At 37.5% G+C, this 18208-nt stretch overlaps 1 protein-coding gene across 1 annotated transcript in view; it reads right to left on the reverse strand.

Moving 5' to 3' along the window:
- The window catches only part of COX16 (cytochrome c oxidase assembly factor COX16), a 50664-nt gene that overhangs the window by 18705 nt on the left and 13751 nt on the right, over nucleotides 1-18208 (reverse strand). The gene's annotated exons all lie outside the window — the stretch shown is intronic.

An 18208-nucleotide genomic window follows, 5' to 3' on the forward strand; every position in this document is an offset into this window, starting at 1 on the left:
ATGAGGTCTCCCCTCAGCCTCCTCTTCTCCAGACTAAACAATCCCAGTTCCCTCAGCCGCTCCTCATAAGACTTGTGCACCAGATCCCTCGCCAGCTTCATTGCCCTTCTCTGGATGCGCTCCAGCAACTCAACGTCCTTCTTGTACTGAAACATTCTCAGAGTATTTTGCATTATACAGGCTTATTTCATATTACATTAATTGGAAGTGCAAGAGTAGGTATACAGACAAATCTCAAAAAGGGTTTAAGAACAAAGTTTTCAAATTAGAATTTTGTCCCATTTCACACTCCACTGTTCCTTCAGATTTACCCTTATTTAACTTCAAAAGCTTCCCAAAGATACAGACTTCAAAAGTAATAGAGGTTAAGCACAAATTATTCTTAGAAACCTTAGTAGGCAGCTATTTCAGGCTGTAAGTACCTAAAAATCTTTTAGAATGTGGCTGTCACTTCTCATTTTAAGGCTGACATTTCAGTTTTTCAATTAGAACCTAGACAGAATTTCTAGGTGGAAAAAATGTGCCCCTCGGGGTGCAGACAAGGGGCATGACTTCAGAGCACAGCAGGAATACCTGGTGCTTGCAGCCCTTACCAAACCAGGGACTCCTGCAGCGCACTGTGATAAACTGTTGGCCTCTCTACACTCATTTCAGTAAAGGGAAATTTTTGTTTGTGACACAAATATTTCTGGTACAGTTATAAACTTGAATGTGCTGCTACTAAAAAAAATTCTCTAGCTAACAATTTTTGCATTGATCCTCAGTGACCACAGTTCATTTTGGTTGAGAAGCAAATAATACAGACAGAGAGCAACTGTGAAACTTCTGAATGTCACTAACTCTACCTCCAGGATACGGAAAGGACAGGTCTTCCACAAAGCAACCTGAAGAACACCATCACTATCCCCTTTTGATATTCCGAGGGCTGGAGCACCTCTCCTTTGAGGACAGACTGAGAGACTGGAGGTTGTTCAGCCTGGAGAAGAGGACACTCTGGGAGACCTTATTGTGGCCTTTCAATACTTTAAGAGGGCTGACAAGAAAGATGAGGACAGATTTTTTTAGTAGAGCCTGTTGTGATAGGACAAGGGGTAATGGTTTTAAACTAAAAGAAGGTAGATTTAGACTACAAATAAGGAAGAAATTTTTTACATTGAGGGTTGTGAAGCACTGGAAGAGGTTGCCCAGAGAGGTGGTGGATGCCCCTTCCCTGGAAACATTCAAGGCCAGGTTGGATGAGGCTCTGAGCAACCTGATCTGGTTGGAGATGTCCCTGCTCCTTGCAGGGGGCTTGGACCATATGACCTTTGAAGGTCCCCTCCAACCGTAACCATTCTGTGATTCTATGAAACACAGGAATACAAAGCAGATTAGCAGGGTCTCCTGCTCAGAATTCAGGGAAGAGAAGCAAGTTGATTCATGTTCTAGTTCACTGCATAGCATCCCAGTCATCCACAACAGATGTATGCCTGGATCTGTAATTTAAACAGCAATCTCTCTCTCAGCTATAACCATTATTATTTATTTGTCCACTTACTATTTGTGGCCATGGGTTTTAGTGAAAACTAAGTTATGAATATATTGCATCTTCTAAAATTAAGGGTTCAATTACTACACAAAAAAACTGTCAGGAGACACCTAAGTCATGAGAAGAGGACTGTGCTTTTAACAGTCTCCTCTCACATAAGTCAGTGGAGTAAGTTGTACACTCGTTTCCAGAGACTGACCAAGCATTTGTATGCCAAAGCCTTACAAAACTCCCTCTAGCAAACATTTCCAGAAAGCAGTAGAAGCTGTGTCTACTCTAAAACCAGTTTAGTTATTTTTACTAAAACATTCCTTTCCTACCCTATCCTCCACAAAATAATAGCCCACTGAGAAAGATTTCAGCTTTTACTTTGGAAATGGGGAAAGACAATGGCTTGAATGTAATGAACATGAATTAAGCTTTTTTTCTTTTTTTTATCTGCTCACATCAGCATAAATAGATGGGACAACAGAGAAAGTCCACAAAATGACTGTTTATATGAAATTCTTCTATTTGTTCTCCCCACCCGTTTTTTAAACTTAGAATAAACCAGAAGTACCAGTTCTGGCTCTCCCAATAGACTATCTTCTTTGAAAACATTTACGTTTAACTCCTCTAAATGGAAAATCGGCAATCTTGTGTGGATCAGTAAACTTTAATCTTCCTTGAGAAGAAAAGACTCCCATAAATTGTTATCAAAGTCTGTGTCATAAATATTCCAAATTGTGGTTTATGAGCAGAGTGAGAAGCTGTAGACAAGAGGATAAATCCCAGAACTCAGGAAATGCAGTGTAAACTACAGCCAAGCTGAGTACCATTCTGCTTAAGGAATTAAAGGAACAAAGCTTGTAAAGGTTGTAAAGTAGAACAAAGGTTGTACTTATGCCAAACTCTTTGGCATACAGTCTTTGGTAACAGAGAAGGGCAAGGCAAAACATACCATTTTGTGCAACTTCATTCATAACATCCTCTAACTACATTATTTATAATATTTAATACATAAAAACACTTAGGTAAGGCTACTGCATATGCTTCGATAGGAATACTTCTGAATACTGGGGAGATAGCTGAGACTAGATGCAAAACTTAGCTTTATGTCCTTTGAATGTTTTCCTAAGATCTGCATACAACATAGATAGTTGAACAAAAAAATATTTCATCTAGCCTCTGACAGAAATCAATGCAGACATTTCCAAAGAAGCAATTAAAAAAAAAAAAAACTTATTACAGCAGTGGTTCCCAAAGTTATGGTACACGGTGCACCAGTGATCTCTCAAAATCCCAATCTTCTACTCACTTCCAGATGGATCAAAAAAAGACCTACAATCCCAAACTCCAGACCATACATTTTCACGTGATAATGCCATGTGAAATTCAAGTTATTATTATTAAGTTAAAGGCTAATATGATGACCAAACTACCTCATAGTTCAGCAAGCACTTAAGCATATCTAGATTTCTCATATATAAGGTCAGCAAAACTAACAAGGGTTCTACAACTTTCAGTTCCAAGAAGAATGTACTCAAGCATTTAATCAATGATTTGTATGCTTTTGCATCCAGTTTGATTTGCAGGTGCACATTTATTTATTTGATTTATAAAACATAAATTAGTGCCTTAAACCTTGGCTCTGCGTATGCTAGCATAAATTTCATTTCACAGTAAAATTCAGTGCAAAAACTGTTCCTTCGAGTATAAAATAAAATATTCCAACAGAGAAAAAAAACCCCACATCCGGAACTAACAGTAAGACCCTTGGTGTTTTTGAAAGGGTCCCTGCAAGGAAAAGCAATTTTGCTGCATGCATAAAGATGAACCAGTGTGAAGTAGAGACCCATCCACCTTAAAATCAGAATGGCATAGTGCTATGAATAGGATCCCAAAGCTGGCATTCCTGGACTTTAATACATCTTGGTTTTCCTGCAACTCAATAATACAAAGGCAGGAACTTGCTAAGTATTCTGTGCATTTTTTCCCAAATTTCCTTCTTACTTTCTTCTAAACAAGAAACAAAAGTCTAAGACCTCCCAGGTGAATGGGATAGAACTGCTGAACATCCATAGTGTAAACTATGCAAGGAAGGCACGAGTGGTTCAGCCAGATTTGTTCTCAGAGGATTTCATGCATTTATTTATCATCACAGAAACGGGTAAAAAGTAAGGCAATAACACGTTCTTTCCTGTGGGCTAAGATGTGGACTACTGATCACAAAAAAAAAGATTCTTAGCCAGAAACAAGAATTGAGAAATTTGCTGAGTCAGCCATTCACAAAACACTGGCAGAGAAAACAGCAAGAGTAATAAGACATCTATTTTAAAAACATTAAAAGACAATTTCTCAAGGTGCCTTTGTAAAGCCTCTTTAGTATCCTATACTTGTCCTGCTACAGCCACTTAAACTTCATGAAGTACAAGATATAAACTAAACACCCTTGAGGTATGAGTTCAGAAAAAGGAAATGTTACATAAAGCAGTAGTTTAAAAATTACTTTTCTTCTCTTTGAAGTGTGGGTATAATTTACAAAAAAAAAAAAAAAAATGAAATCTACTAAAAGATTTTTAGTACTAGTTTCATCATCCCGTAACTTACTTACGAGCTCTTTGCAATGTTTTAACAAACCTCTCAAAATTCCTTAAAATGCATCTGCTGTTAATATATGTATTTGACATCTACATTTTCAAATGCGTTTTTTGTACATTTCGGGTAACCCATCATCACCATGTTACTTAGTTACTATCAGTACAGCATTAACCAATGTATGCAAAAGTCCAATTCTAATATGAAAAATGTCAAACTCCTGCATTCAGAATCATGTGATCTTTATTTGCAAAAGCAAAAGCTTTTACTTTGCATAAAAGTTGCACAAATACCAAAGGAACTTTCATAAGAGTTCTTGAACATTGACTAAAGAATTATTTGCTGCACTCAAATTACAGGGTTAATCGGTTCCATCTGCACCAACTTTCTGAGAGCAATGGACATGCTACTGAAAGCACACCTAAGGCACACGAAAGGACTCGCATAGAGTGTGAGTTTGTGATGCCTGTATTTACTGTAAAAAAAAAAAACAAAACCTCTTTGCCTCTAAATGGAAGACACTTAATAGCTGGAAATCATAAAGACAAAATACAACTTTTGGACACAACTCCTGCAGAGTCAACATTTTTTATCATATTTTTTTAAAAGACTGATTTTGAATGGCTATCTGGCTACTATGCAAGTTAAAGTTGGAAAAATAGTGTACATACAGTTTAAGCTTTTCCTTATCACACCTTTACTAGCCATATCCTAACTCCAGACAGAACCAACCTCTTTGTTGTAACTCCAAAAACCAGAAAGGTCACTTAAGTTTCTATTAAAAGCAAGTAACTTCAAGAGAGAAATTGTGAATTGGCAGTTGAAGCCAGCAGGCAAGCAGGCTATGTTCCTCTCATCTTAATATTTTAATTGTACTAGGAGTCAGAACAGGATTGGAGCTGCTCTCCTCTTTAGTTGGGTACTTCAGCAGAAATACCCATGTTCAGCTGTTCACTGGCTGTTCAGTTAGGCTCCTACTGGTAAACTAGTTCTGGTAGCAGCTTACTTGAACAATACAGCAAAACCAAAGGCACCATACAAATCTAAACCACTATCTCTCGTTTGGTGTATCGGTTCAGAAAGACAAAAGAATTCATTTAAAGAGAAAAGTCTAACCTTAAAGCTTCAATAAAAGCACTGAAGCTTCAATAAAACAAACTACCTCCCCAAAACCCCAAACTCCAAAAATTCCAACCAACCAACCTTCTCATGTAGGAACAGAGATAGTCTGAGTCTTCAAATGTCATATAAACACATAATACAATTATAAGAATGCACAAGCACACTTACAGATTAGGAATGCTTTCCTTAATCAAACTTAATAATATGTAAATATATATGCATCTTTTTTATTTTCTAAATGTATAAGTTAATACCTAAGCCCTGTCTTGAGCCATGTGAAAATGCACTTGCTATCCTTATACAAACCAGTTCAGCTTTCACCAACCAACAGCAAGAAAATATAATTACAATTTTTGCTGACTCAAAACAATCAACAATATAAAACAAAACCAAAACATCTACTGTTTTCAACCCTAAAAATAGTTTTTAATTATGTTTTTAAATGTCATTTTGATTTATAATACAAAGCTCAAAACTTTCTGTAAGTACTGAAACAAATTTTCACTTTTTTAATGTTTATTTGAACAGAAATAATTTTCAGAATTCAGTGCGTACTTATCAAAATTGCTTTGGTTGTCCTGAAACTTGTCCTGAAATTATGTATTGAGAAATCTCCCAACTACCAAATTCTAGTAAGTTCCATCCTAATTCTGCGTATGTTAAAGGAGTTAACTGTTCTCATTCTACAGTTCACTTAGCATTTATGTAAAAATACTTTCCACGCTGACATCTAGTGAAGTTTTACAGTAAGAAGAAAAAGCCTACTCTAATACTTTGCACTTAGAGAAAGCTTTTCACCTTCCAAATTACCGATATTTTAGATTAGTAGAATTTGCAGCACATTTTTACATCATGCATTATTTTCTTTGGAAAGATACTTTGCCACTATTTGTAATAAATAACACATATACCTGCCAAAGGCTCAGATATTCTGATGGTACATTAGAAACAGTTATAATGGTAAGGTCTGGTGTAATCAATCTTAAAACATGAGTAGCAAAGTTACTGTTTTACTATTATGCCAGATGTACTTAAAAGGGCTAAATATCCAACATTAACAAAACAATTGTACTAAATTCCATGGGAATTATGAATGAAAAAGGTTTTAATTCATACATTTAGATATTAACAGGACAAGTCATCTCTCTTCTCTATGCAGTATCCACAAAGCTTGGATTCCTACACTCTCTGTGTAATTAATGAAGAAAAAGAGGTTCCTCTGGGAATACCTAAATTAATCTCCTGCTCTGAATCACCCCAGAGCTTATGCTTGGTAGGCTTTATGACCAGCAGACGTCTTTGAGGATACAGAAGCAGAGAGACTGTTAGGGAGAGCTTATGAATTTCTTGACCCCATAGCTGCCCATCTACTCACACAAGGACAACATACAATCTCAGATCCTTTCTACCCTCCCTGAGCTGCACTCCAGGGAAGCAAGACATGACATTGTACCAGCTACAATATTAATTTCAGCACTCATTAAGGTTCTAAAGGCAGTCTCATTTTTATGCCTCATAAAAAAAAAAAACAAACCCAAAAAAACCCAGTTAAGCACTGCCTGACACAACATTTTAGTTTAGTGCTGACTCCAGGGAAGTGATGAATCACAAGCGAACCTATAAATGCTTTCTGCAGTGACAGATATTTGAAGAGAGACAGATTATGTATCTTCTCTCATTAGTGGTTGTACTCTAGATATGTGTTTGGACTCTGCTTTTTCAGACTGCTGCGTAGCTGTAGTTTGTAACAGAACCAACTGAGTCCTTTTAGCCTCAAAACACAAAGGAGAAGAAAGGGAAGGTTCATTTAGACAGAGGTCACACTTAAAATGGAAACATTCCTAGGCAAAGGTCAAGAAATCCTGGTCTAGGGATCTCAGGTAGAAAATCCAGGTCTAGGGACTGGGACCCCAGTACTTCTATTTGAGCTTCAATCTGCTGACACCATGGATATCGGCTTCACAAAATGAGTCTGGAAACCTACATGTCTTCTGGTGCTTGAGGGAGGTGAAGGGAAAAACAGCTGGATATTAAATTATGTTTTGGCTAAAAGCTGCCTGAAGCTAAATTACACACTTGTAATCACTTCAAATGCAAAGCAAAAATACTAGTAATTAATTGTGGCAATGTGACAGGATTTAAAGCAACCAAACTGAATTATTGGTAGCATATAAAAATCTGAAATCTATCAAGATTTTATGTACTGAAATTAGTTCCACTTGCAATGGCATCAGAATGAGTTTCTCCAGTTAATAACCTTCTCTTCATCTGAATCTAATCTTGACAACAGAAACACCATCAAGAATTATGAAATGGAAAAATGGCTTCTGTTTAAAACAAGGAATGCTTCATACTCTCTTTTGTATTTAATCACAGAGAAGCTCAACAATCTGAGGTAAAGCTGCCAGATGCCCAGGTTTCTCCAGACATAGCCCTTTTTTCCACACAGAAATTCTGTCCAGACAAAAGAATCCCCTATTTGGCCATTTGCCCGGAATTTCCAGATGCTAGTTAGCTGCTAGCTCTAATGTGGCTGCTTGATGCTTGGAAATCCTGGGCAATATATATCCACCCAGACTTTTATGCATCCAAACAAAGGGTTACCTTGTGTGGAGAAAGTCGGCAAAATGCATAGGACCACCAAGGTATTTACTAGTTCAAGATAGGTAAATAGCAATGGGCACATTTGCATTAGTGCACACACCTGAAGATTCAGAACTAGATTTAGAAGGATCTAGCATGTGGCTGTGAAGCAAAATCTACAGCCTGAATTGGACTTCTGGAATAACAAAAAAAAATTTTTAAAAGGCAAGAGAATATTAGATGCTTAGAAAGGAGATACACACTGGGCAGCAATTAGAGCAGCAGTAACTACAGACAGACAAGAGGAAAGGCTGAAGAGTTTGTCTTTATCCCACATCTCTAAGTACTAGACAACTTATGCTGAGATTCAAGAAGATACCTCCTTCCAGTTAGGATCCATAGTCTTCAGCCATCTCAGAAAGAGATGGTCTAGATTCTGTTAGTTTGTTTAAAAAAAAAAAAAAAAAGAAAAAGAACAAATCTCTAATTTCAGAGAAAGAATAAAGCCCTCAAAAAAAGGGAGCCCAGCTTCAAGATGTTTAATATCAAATATTTGTTTGGTAAAAATACAGAAATTCTAAATGGCATAGGAATTAAAACCAGGTTTCCCCTACTTCACATATATAACCTAACCACTAGGTCACAATCACATTTTCTCCCTCATTCTTCCAATTTCTTAACTATTCCATATAGAGATGAGTTTTAAAAAGGAAAGCTGATAATGCCTGCAGCTCCAGGCAATCTACAAATTTATGGTTACTGCATGTTTCCCAGAGAAAGGAGATGTGCCTTCAAACTCTCATCCACATCTTGGGTACCTGCCCTCTGGCTGAACCAGCAGGTCCCAGAAAGCAGCATCCCTACTTCTACGGCCATTTTGTAGGAAGCTTCACAAGCAGTACTCACAGCTCACATAGCGGCTTTCACATCTGAGCTAACACAGACTGAGGAACATCTGTTTAATGGAGCCGAAAAGCTTTTCTATATATTTAATAGATGCCAAGCTAGGCGGTACCATGAAAACTATGGTAGTAGAGAGCTTGGCCCAAAGCAGAGTTTTAGGCACGTAAAGGTTCTTCAGTCCAAAAGTGATACACATCCATGCAGCTGCGGAAAGGAAGTTTTAAGAATCAAAGGTTTACACAAAGACAGATACTAAGCCCCTGAAACTCTGAATCCATTTTTTCCAATCTTTATAAAAGGCATATGACTTCTCTGCCTCTCAAGAGACATGCCATTTTTGATTCAATGACGTTTATTAATATATCCTTACACACAGGACACAGCATGACATCCAAGCATGGATGGCAGAAAAATCCTGCAATTTCTACACTAGTAGTAACCATTGCATACATGAAAACTGATAGGTAAGGGGTTTTCTTCATAAAGAAAAAACTTATTAAAAAAGCTTGACAAGGATTCAGTGAAACACTTTATCATGGAAATCCAGAATATTACTATTTAGGGTCTCTGGCCAAACTCAGTATCATTAACAATAAATGTTCATATTCGTTGCAAAAAAAATATGCTGGCACAATACGAAAAGATTGAAACTAAAGATTAATTTAAAAACTAGACATTTCAAAGTTAAAAATTAGTATAGCTTTTATCCTTCAACACACATAGTACCAAAATAATCTCTGTAATTAACATCATCACGTCCAGATTTAATGAGTCTGTACCAACTTTTAACAACCATATTGTGATTTTGAGAGCCCATACCTATTTCAGGTTATTAATAGAAATCTTCTGGTATTAACAGGTCGCCTGGTTTCATCAGAACAGGCTAGATGGCCTTGGTCTCATTTTTCTCTACTTGATACAAGATGGCATGGAAGGACAGGTATGGGCAACACCTTACCTCCAGGTTGTCCTACTGTGCTTTAAGCTGTTTGTGGTGACAATAAGCAGTAGGTCTAGGCAGATCCAGTCACTGGAAACCATTCACACATACACAGTGTCAGCCTCAGAATGCAGCAACAAAAATCTTCCTGAACCCCAGACCGACTCTGCGTTTGCCTTTTACAGAAAAACGGTGGTTAATATGCTAAACTGAAAGGATGTCTGAAAAATGAAAACATACGCCTCTGTCTGGTATCATAGCAAATTCAGTAAGCAGCTGTTTAGGGACAAAGTGGGGAAGTCATCTGAGATCAAGCAAAATGGATTAGTCTTTGCTGAAATCAATGCAAAAACCTGAACCCAACACTAGCAGCTGAACCTTAAAATCTTCAAGAACAGCATGGATAAAGAGCTCATTTCCATACAGTCCCTCTGGACTGAACTGAAACAAGGGAGAAAACTGACATCTGAACATCTGGTACCACCACAATACAGAGTATGAAAAGCTCTGCTACCCTTTAATTTCCGTGCCATATTGCAGGACTGAAATTACTACCTTGGATGATTCTGAACCATGGTCAAAAGATGTAACAAGTTCCAAATTTCCCCTGCCAACAGAAAAAAAGATGCTATAAGAGTACCTGCTTAGCCATCAATCAGGAGCCAGGCTGCCTTACTTAATATCCAATTCTAAAACCTTACACTAAGCAGGCCATACTTGAAAGCAGAGTCTGCTTTAATTATGTAATGAAGTGCATTTTGCTAAAAGATAAATGACTGGAAAAGACCTTTTTTTTTCCCTATAAGCAATCATAAATGTATGCCTCTCACATTCTCTAAAGCACCGAACAACATTTCAGTGTATTATTTTCTTTGTTTTTGGAGGACCTAGAGCCAAGCTCATTAATGAATTTAGTCTTTGAAAATCAACTAAATCTACTTACATAAGGAAATTAGCCAAAGTTTGTCTTCATTAGACTTGAGGCTCAGGCCAACCTGACCTGCTTAAGGAAAAAAAAAGAAGAAAACAATAATCACCAACATCAATCCCTTGCCACACTGTACTTGTGTAATTAGCTTACTGAAACCAATTAAACGCATGAAGATGCCTTTATAAATAAATAAATACTACAAGGCTAGATGAGAAGACTTAATTATTCTTCCAAGTTCAGTGATAGATGCAAAAATGATCACATGTGCCCTTGCTGACAAGTTTAGAAAGGGTACCTTTCCCATAAAAAAATTCCACCAGACATCAATTAAAGATATTTTGTTTCAATTCAAGCAGAATCTTTAAAATAAAACCTCCTATGAAATCATGGAGAAAACTCTCCAGAATCATGTAATACCTCAGACACAAACAATGGATTAAATAAGAGTTCCTCTACCTTCAAGCCATCTACTCGTTTGCCAACAAAGCTCCAGGGAAAGAATATCTAGGGCAGGCTTCATCTCACCTAGTTTTAGCAATCTAAACTTCTGATATGAAGTATAAAGTCTCTATTTAGGTTCCTCCTATGGTCAGCCGAATAGAGATGGACATTTCCAGAGAAAATAAATCCCAGTTTAAGATGTGTCCAAAAACCTAATGCATCTGCACCCGAAGTTAGGCAGAGGTGTATCTCACCTACTATTCCCTGGTCAAATTAAATACAAATATATTTGTACACTAAGGATGGTACTCATCTCACTGAAATGTAATATTAAAGTGTCAAGCTCAATCTCTCTACTTCTCCATCGGTCAAAAGAGAACATCATCTTTCTCAAGCATCTATTTTAAAATTGAATGAAGCATATTATGGGGGCATTTCTCTCTCAAAACATGTATACAGGCTGCCTGGATAGCCATCTCAAATCAGGCATTTCATTTAAGACAACGGAAACATGAGCAAGATGAATCCCTGGATTAGTGCACAGCACCACAAACATACATTTAGATTTAGCTGAGCCGATATGAAGTGTTTTAATTTAACTTCCTTAACTCTACTAACATAGATAACCAATTTAGAGTATATTTAGTAATATCAGTGTTAATTTAAGTTGACTTTAGCATTGGTAGTAGGTGTTGGCACACCAGGAATTCTAGAGGGTGAGTAGAAATCCATTTGGAACAAAATCAAGCAGAAAGTCTACAGAACATAGAAGACAACTGAGTGTACGGGATGACCTGGGCTGGCACCAGTAGTATTCAGTCCATTAGTTGTCGTTAAGACAAAACACACCACCAGAGTGCTGACCTACTCCAGTCACAATGACTTGGCCTATCCAGATTACTCCTTGAAATGGTGAAGTCAGTCAAGTTTTGGCAAGACTTATGATCTTTGAGAACACCAAGGTGTAATATGATTTCAAGCACAGATGCTCACCCGTTAAGAACTGCAATAAAAATACCTTGCAATTTTCAGTTAGTTGAACAATCTGGGGGAAGCAAGTGAAAAAACACCTTTACATTCAGCTACAGTACCGTTTGCTGTCTCAATTAAATTTTTCATAGTAGTCTTATATAGCTTTGCAAATAGAGCAAATAGTGTTTCCTAACACAGATGTAGGTCCTCAAACAAGATAAACAACCCAGCTTGCAGTAAAGCAGCTCTATCTAGCAGTAGTAGCTCGCAGTATGTTTAACGATGGGGACAATCTGCTGACATTCCACAACTATAAGTAAAAAAATAGCATTATATGTGTAATTTTAAATGCTACAGATATATTCAGAAGTTTAGATGATTCCATTTTACAATCTTTACCACATAGGAAATACATTATTTAAAGGAAGAAAAGAATGTGATATAAACACAACAATTTCTGCTGGTGCACAGAAACCCTATCCAGGTGGAGTTCACAGGCAGGTAAAACAGAAGCAGGAACCAACAGATAACTTTAGTTGTAATACTTCCAGGCATGCCTTCGTGTGCAACTCCTGTATACATACCTGACCTAGTATACATAACTCCAGCAATATGAATGTGCCAGCTAGCAACAGAGCATAGTCTTGTCCAGTCACGGGCAAATGTATTGCCTTTTTTGGGTGGATGTTGCAACCTCATTTAAACACTGTGTTGCAGCAGTTGTCACCATCTCAACTCAATGGTTTGGAACAGTATGTCTGTAAACCAGAGTAATGTTTTGACTGCAACACAGAAGTATTCTAATAGGCAGATACCACTTCTCAGCTATCCACTTACAATAATGAGAAAATGCTGGACTGATTTCCTGGACCTTCCTGAGGCAAATGCCAGTTATATTCTCCCCTGATACAAAGGGGATACAAAGGCCTCAAGGAAACTGGTCAGTTTTCTGCTCCTGTTTCCTCCTGAACTATTTCAAGCTGACCCCAAACACTTGAATTAATGGATTTCACCCGAAGAAATATTTTTTTAAATACTAATTTGAATTTAAATAATTCCTTCTACTTTAATTAACTTTCCCGTTCCCTAAGTAAAGTAGAGCAGCATTAATTATGTCCCTTTTACAAATTGAGAAAGTGAGACTCACTAAAATTCAGTGACTTGCTCATAGGCAGAGAGGAGCTCTGTAAGGAGCTTACTCTGTAAGAGTAAGGAACTGAAGCAAGAACCCAAACAAGATGGAAGTAAAATTTCCAATGAGATCAGTGGAAGTTATTTAAATCACATGCTGCTGTGGGTTCCCTGACACCCACTGGTGAGCTTCAAGACACAACATTAAAGGACAACACCAGGGACCCACCAACAGTAAAAGTGTAATACTGAGTATAACCAACCAGTCAACACACTTAAATCACTATCAAGCCCAATTACGAGAACAGCTGTAAAACCACTAAAGCGTCAGAGTGTCATAAGTCATGGTATTAGCCTTCTTTTCTCTTCCACTCCTCATTCTTTGCTTTTTCAAAGGACAACAAAGCTTCAAGGACAATCCTTCATGTACCATATGTGCTCTTCTTCATTGGTCTAGGATTATAAAATGAAAGCTGAGATCCTCACAGTTATATCATTTCATGACTTCGGACTTCAACACACCAAGTAAATACAACAAATGAGAACTGACAATGGCAACACTAACACCTTGCAGGTGTCTATAAACAATGTCTCATGGGTAATTACATGCCAGTTAACTGGCCCAAAAGATTAGCCTAAGGAGCTCAAAACACTGCCATTCCTTTTACAGAAATTTTAAATGCAATCTACTTAGTCTGTATAAAGAAAGCTTTACAATCCTAGCATGCTTACTAACGAGTATGCTTCACACCACGACCATCACTTCTTTTACACTCTTTCCAGGTTTACAGTTTTATTGCTCATAGAGCATGATGTTTCGAAAGAACAGGTCATGCATTTTCATTTTGAACTGGAGTTAAACTCTGGAGTGCCATGCAATACTCATACATATTTTAATGCAAAACAGCTAATTCAAGGGTAAAACTCATGTAGGAGAAAAGACTGAACTTCTGTCATTTTGACTTTTCACTGCCTCTACCTTCTGCCTCAGTAAGACAGAAAACATCTATTATTATTATTATTATTATTATTATTATTATTATTATTCTCATTTCTTACCATTCTACTTCTGGGGTGAACTCACTTTGCATATGACAAAGGAAAAGTGAACAGGATCTACATCGTTTGTAAACACTAAAGAGGGCAGTTTAGTAACACTTTCATACATAATCCTGTGCAGGACCTATTTGTAGACTTCAAAGGCTAACTGATTTTTTGTTTCCTGACAAAATGACCTAGAGATTCTAGCTTTCCTAGAAGTGCTTCTGCTGCACGTCACCCTGCAGGAACTTGCTCAGTCCTGTCCCCTCCCCATACTCTGAGAACCTGCCTTGCAATAATACTTCTTCAACAAAGCAGTTTGGGAGCTTATAAACTCTATTTTACCATTCTAAATGGTTTGCTGATGGCCTAAAGGCCTAGATTTTCCCAGATAGTTAGTGTTGCTTCTCTTCAATCCTCCACAGTAACTATCAGCCAATAGTACAGACTATTCCACATGTCCAAGATTCTTACATCCAAAACTAGATCTGAACCAGCAAGTCTCTACCATGCCTTGAATGACAACAACGGGCACACAGTAAATAAAAATAATTTATTATAATACATTTGAAAGGAAATGTTTTCTATATATTTAATAGAAGTAATATTTTCTGTAAAAAAATGCCTTAAATAAAGATCTCTATTCAATTACATATACAATGAGAAGTAAGACAAAGAAAGGTCTAGTTTACCATTTGAGAATAAAGGCGTTTGGAACGATGCCTATACAAACCTATTCATTTCTTCTCCACTAATTCTACATAATTTTCCCGTAAGCATACCTGGTTTTCTATAACCAATTTTGATTTGCATAAATTCTTCCCAGAAAAGAAACAATTACCTAACGTAATGATTTCTGCATTAATGGACATTTTGGCAACAACAGATAACGGAGAAATTCTTGATTAGTTTCAGGAGAATTCTGACCAGCATAAACAGGCATTTATATCAAGACGAGTCTCAGGATAAGTTCACTTTAAATGCAGAACATTCAGTGTGCCGAGGGAATATGACTGATTTAGGTATCCTGATTAAACTAAGGTGTACCCAAAATGGTTTTTCGCTTTTTGCAAGAGACGGGCTTACACAAAGCCCTGATATCCAAAGATGCTATTCTGAATGGACAAAAAGAGCCTTTTCTTGAGATGCTAAGAGCCCCTCTCCAACTTCAGCTCTAGATTCTGTCTCTCTATCCTTACACATTGCGTAAGGCTTAGCCCAAGAGCCCAAGCCAAGGCCCAAATGAACAAGAGGACAGATTTCCTATTGCAGCCCTTTCCCAGCTCCACACCAGCTACAGCTCTAGGCTCTCTCTCTCTCCCAACCTTAATCCTAGCCCCAGCCCAATGCATCACCACTAAACTATACTCCCCTAAAAGTCCAAACCACTATTTTCTCTTGAATTTTAATTCCTTTATCAAGGAGTGTTCTTCAAAAGCCAGTTTGACTTTAATAACATAGGCATTATCACTAATGCAGCTTTTGCTCATTAAGCCACAAGAACACAAAGAGAAAGTGGCAGTTAACCCCCTCAGTCACTGAAACACAGACACTAGTTCTGCTATAACGCTTCCTTCAAAATATCACTGCCAATTGTTAGCTGATAACAACTAACATGGTTTCCCTCTCAGCACAATGAGAATGGTTAGACCGAAAAAGGAAAAAGACAAAAACTTTTGAAGGGAAGGGATCATAGTTTAGCATTTGAAATGTAGTAGAGAGATACCACAAAAGGATCATTTAAGTCCTGCCTATCTCATAGTTGAATTAGCAAGAAAACAAGTTTAGGAGTCATGCTTTCAAAAGGGGGCATACTATAGTTTGCACATCCTTAAAACATGACCAAAAAAGATACACACTCAGGTATTACAAATCCTAGTCTACTTTTGGATGGTTGCTTAACTTCTCACAACCTCCATCAGTAGTAAAATGGAAATAATAATCCTGCCTCTTCTGACAGTAACGCTATGAAGCTTAATTCATTTAAATTCTGTGAAAGTCTTCTGAGCTTCTCATATGAAAAGTGTTATTTAATTAAACATTGTTATTATTCCAAAGGAGCAACTATAACAAAAAAAAAAATCCTACTTATTTTATTGCCTATTGCAATTTGCATATAACTGCCCAACACCCCAAAAGAGTGCTTGTCCCTGTTCTGATAAGGACTTACGCTAGTCAAAGTGTGTTATATGCGAAAAGCATATTCTACTTCAACACAAAAACATTTTAAACAGTGAAAAATTAAACAGACATTATGATCATTAGGATTTTTAAATTACTTAGATTAATGTTCATTTCGTGAGTTTCATGTACATTTTAAACTAGGTTTGTTTCTCTTTATCAGTTCAAATACATTCTAATCTCTTCTGACATCTTATTTAATGAATTAGAATGGTTCTTAACTCTATTTTTATGAACATAGAAACAGAAACTAATGGAACACATTGCTTTGACTTGTCTGTTTACAAATGAGCCCAGAGCTGGCACTGCTATTTCTCAGCCAATACTGTGTTGTTCTTTATTTAAATTTCATCTATTCCTAAATAAAATCAAAATGAAAAAAATAAGAAAACACAAAAGAGATGCTGCAGCCTTAAGTAATACCAGTTAGAGCAGAATCCAGATGTCCTCTTTTAGCTTTTCAGAGCTTAAGAACTCCAGGGTATAGTAGCTTCCCCTCAGAGCTTTCATGTACTACTGTCTTATTCGATGATGCTTCACTTGATTATAAACGCTGGGACAAGGAGCCTCACAGATCTGAACAAACACAACTATTATCGGGTTTTTTTCCACTGGGCTGCGGTCACACTGCAGATCACGGAGGCCAAATGTAATTCACTGAATATGAATCTCACCAAAAAACTGACAGAAACACAACAGGCAAATTCTTGCCCCTGTTGTGATCCCCATCTGGCTGGAGAAAAACTTAAATGCTCCAACTGGTCCTAAAAGCCGAGGATGATAGAAAATAACTACCCAGAAGACAGCACTGGAGAAAAGATTTGTATCATTACTCTCCCCTATCTATGGGATATGTCAAATATGGGACTGAGCAGGAGTGGGCCACACAATCCTGAAAAGGCTGCAGCTAGGTATACAACAGAAGGAACAATGAGGAATGATTAAAGTAATTTAGATGGCCTACAAGAAGAGTCTAAGACAAAACAAGGGGTCTCCAAATTCTCAACAGCTCAGGATCTCAAAGATTTGACCACAGTAGAAAGCCACAGTGTCCAGAGTCTCACACAAACCACGAAGATGATCAGAGGGCTGGAGCACCTCTCCTGTGAGGACAGGCTGACAGAGCTGAGGCTGTTCAGTCTGGAGAAGAGAACGCTCTGGGGAGACCTATTAGCAGCCTTCCAGTACCTAAAGGGGGCCTACACGAAAGACTGGATTAAAGTCTTTAGCAGAACCTGTTGTGACAGGACAAGGGATAATGGTTTTAAAATAGAAGGAAGAAGATCCAGACTGGATATAAGGAAAAAATTTTTTACAGTGAGGGTGGTGGAACACTGGAACAGGTTGACCGGAGAGGTGGTAGATGCCCCATCCCTGGAAACATTCAAGGGCAGGTTGGATGGGGCTCTGAGCAACCTGATCTGGCTGGAGATGTCCCTGCTACATGTCCCTTTAAAGGTCCCTTCCAACCCAAACCATTCTATGATTCTATGACTGCAATGTCAGACCTGCATATTACAAAGTTAGGGAAAACAAGACACTATTACTTTCTGCACTAGTAAGCAAACTATTTCGCTCATTCAAAAGATTTCCAGTTCGTTTAAAGAAAGATCTCTTCCATATAGTACATTCTGACATACTGAGTAGAAGACCAGCTCCTGTTTCTTTCACAAGCTTAAAGAACAGGACATAGCACAATGTTACAAGGTACCTGCTTATCTCAGTGAACGCAAAGCCAAGCCCCAAAAACCATCTAACATTATATACTCAATCCCAAGTATTGTTTGAAAACAGAACCTTTTACAGTATAAATAAAAATTTTCTTAGTCTAAATCAGATACAATATCTTTGTAATAAC

The sequence above is a fragment of the Chlamydotis macqueenii genome, chromosome 5, assembly GCF_036417535.1.
Source record: "Chlamydotis macqueenii isolate bChlMac1 chromosome 5, bChlMac1.mat, whole genome shotgun sequence".
Lineage (NCBI taxonomy): Eukaryota > Metazoa > Chordata > Aves > Otidiformes > Otididae > Chlamydotis > Chlamydotis macqueenii.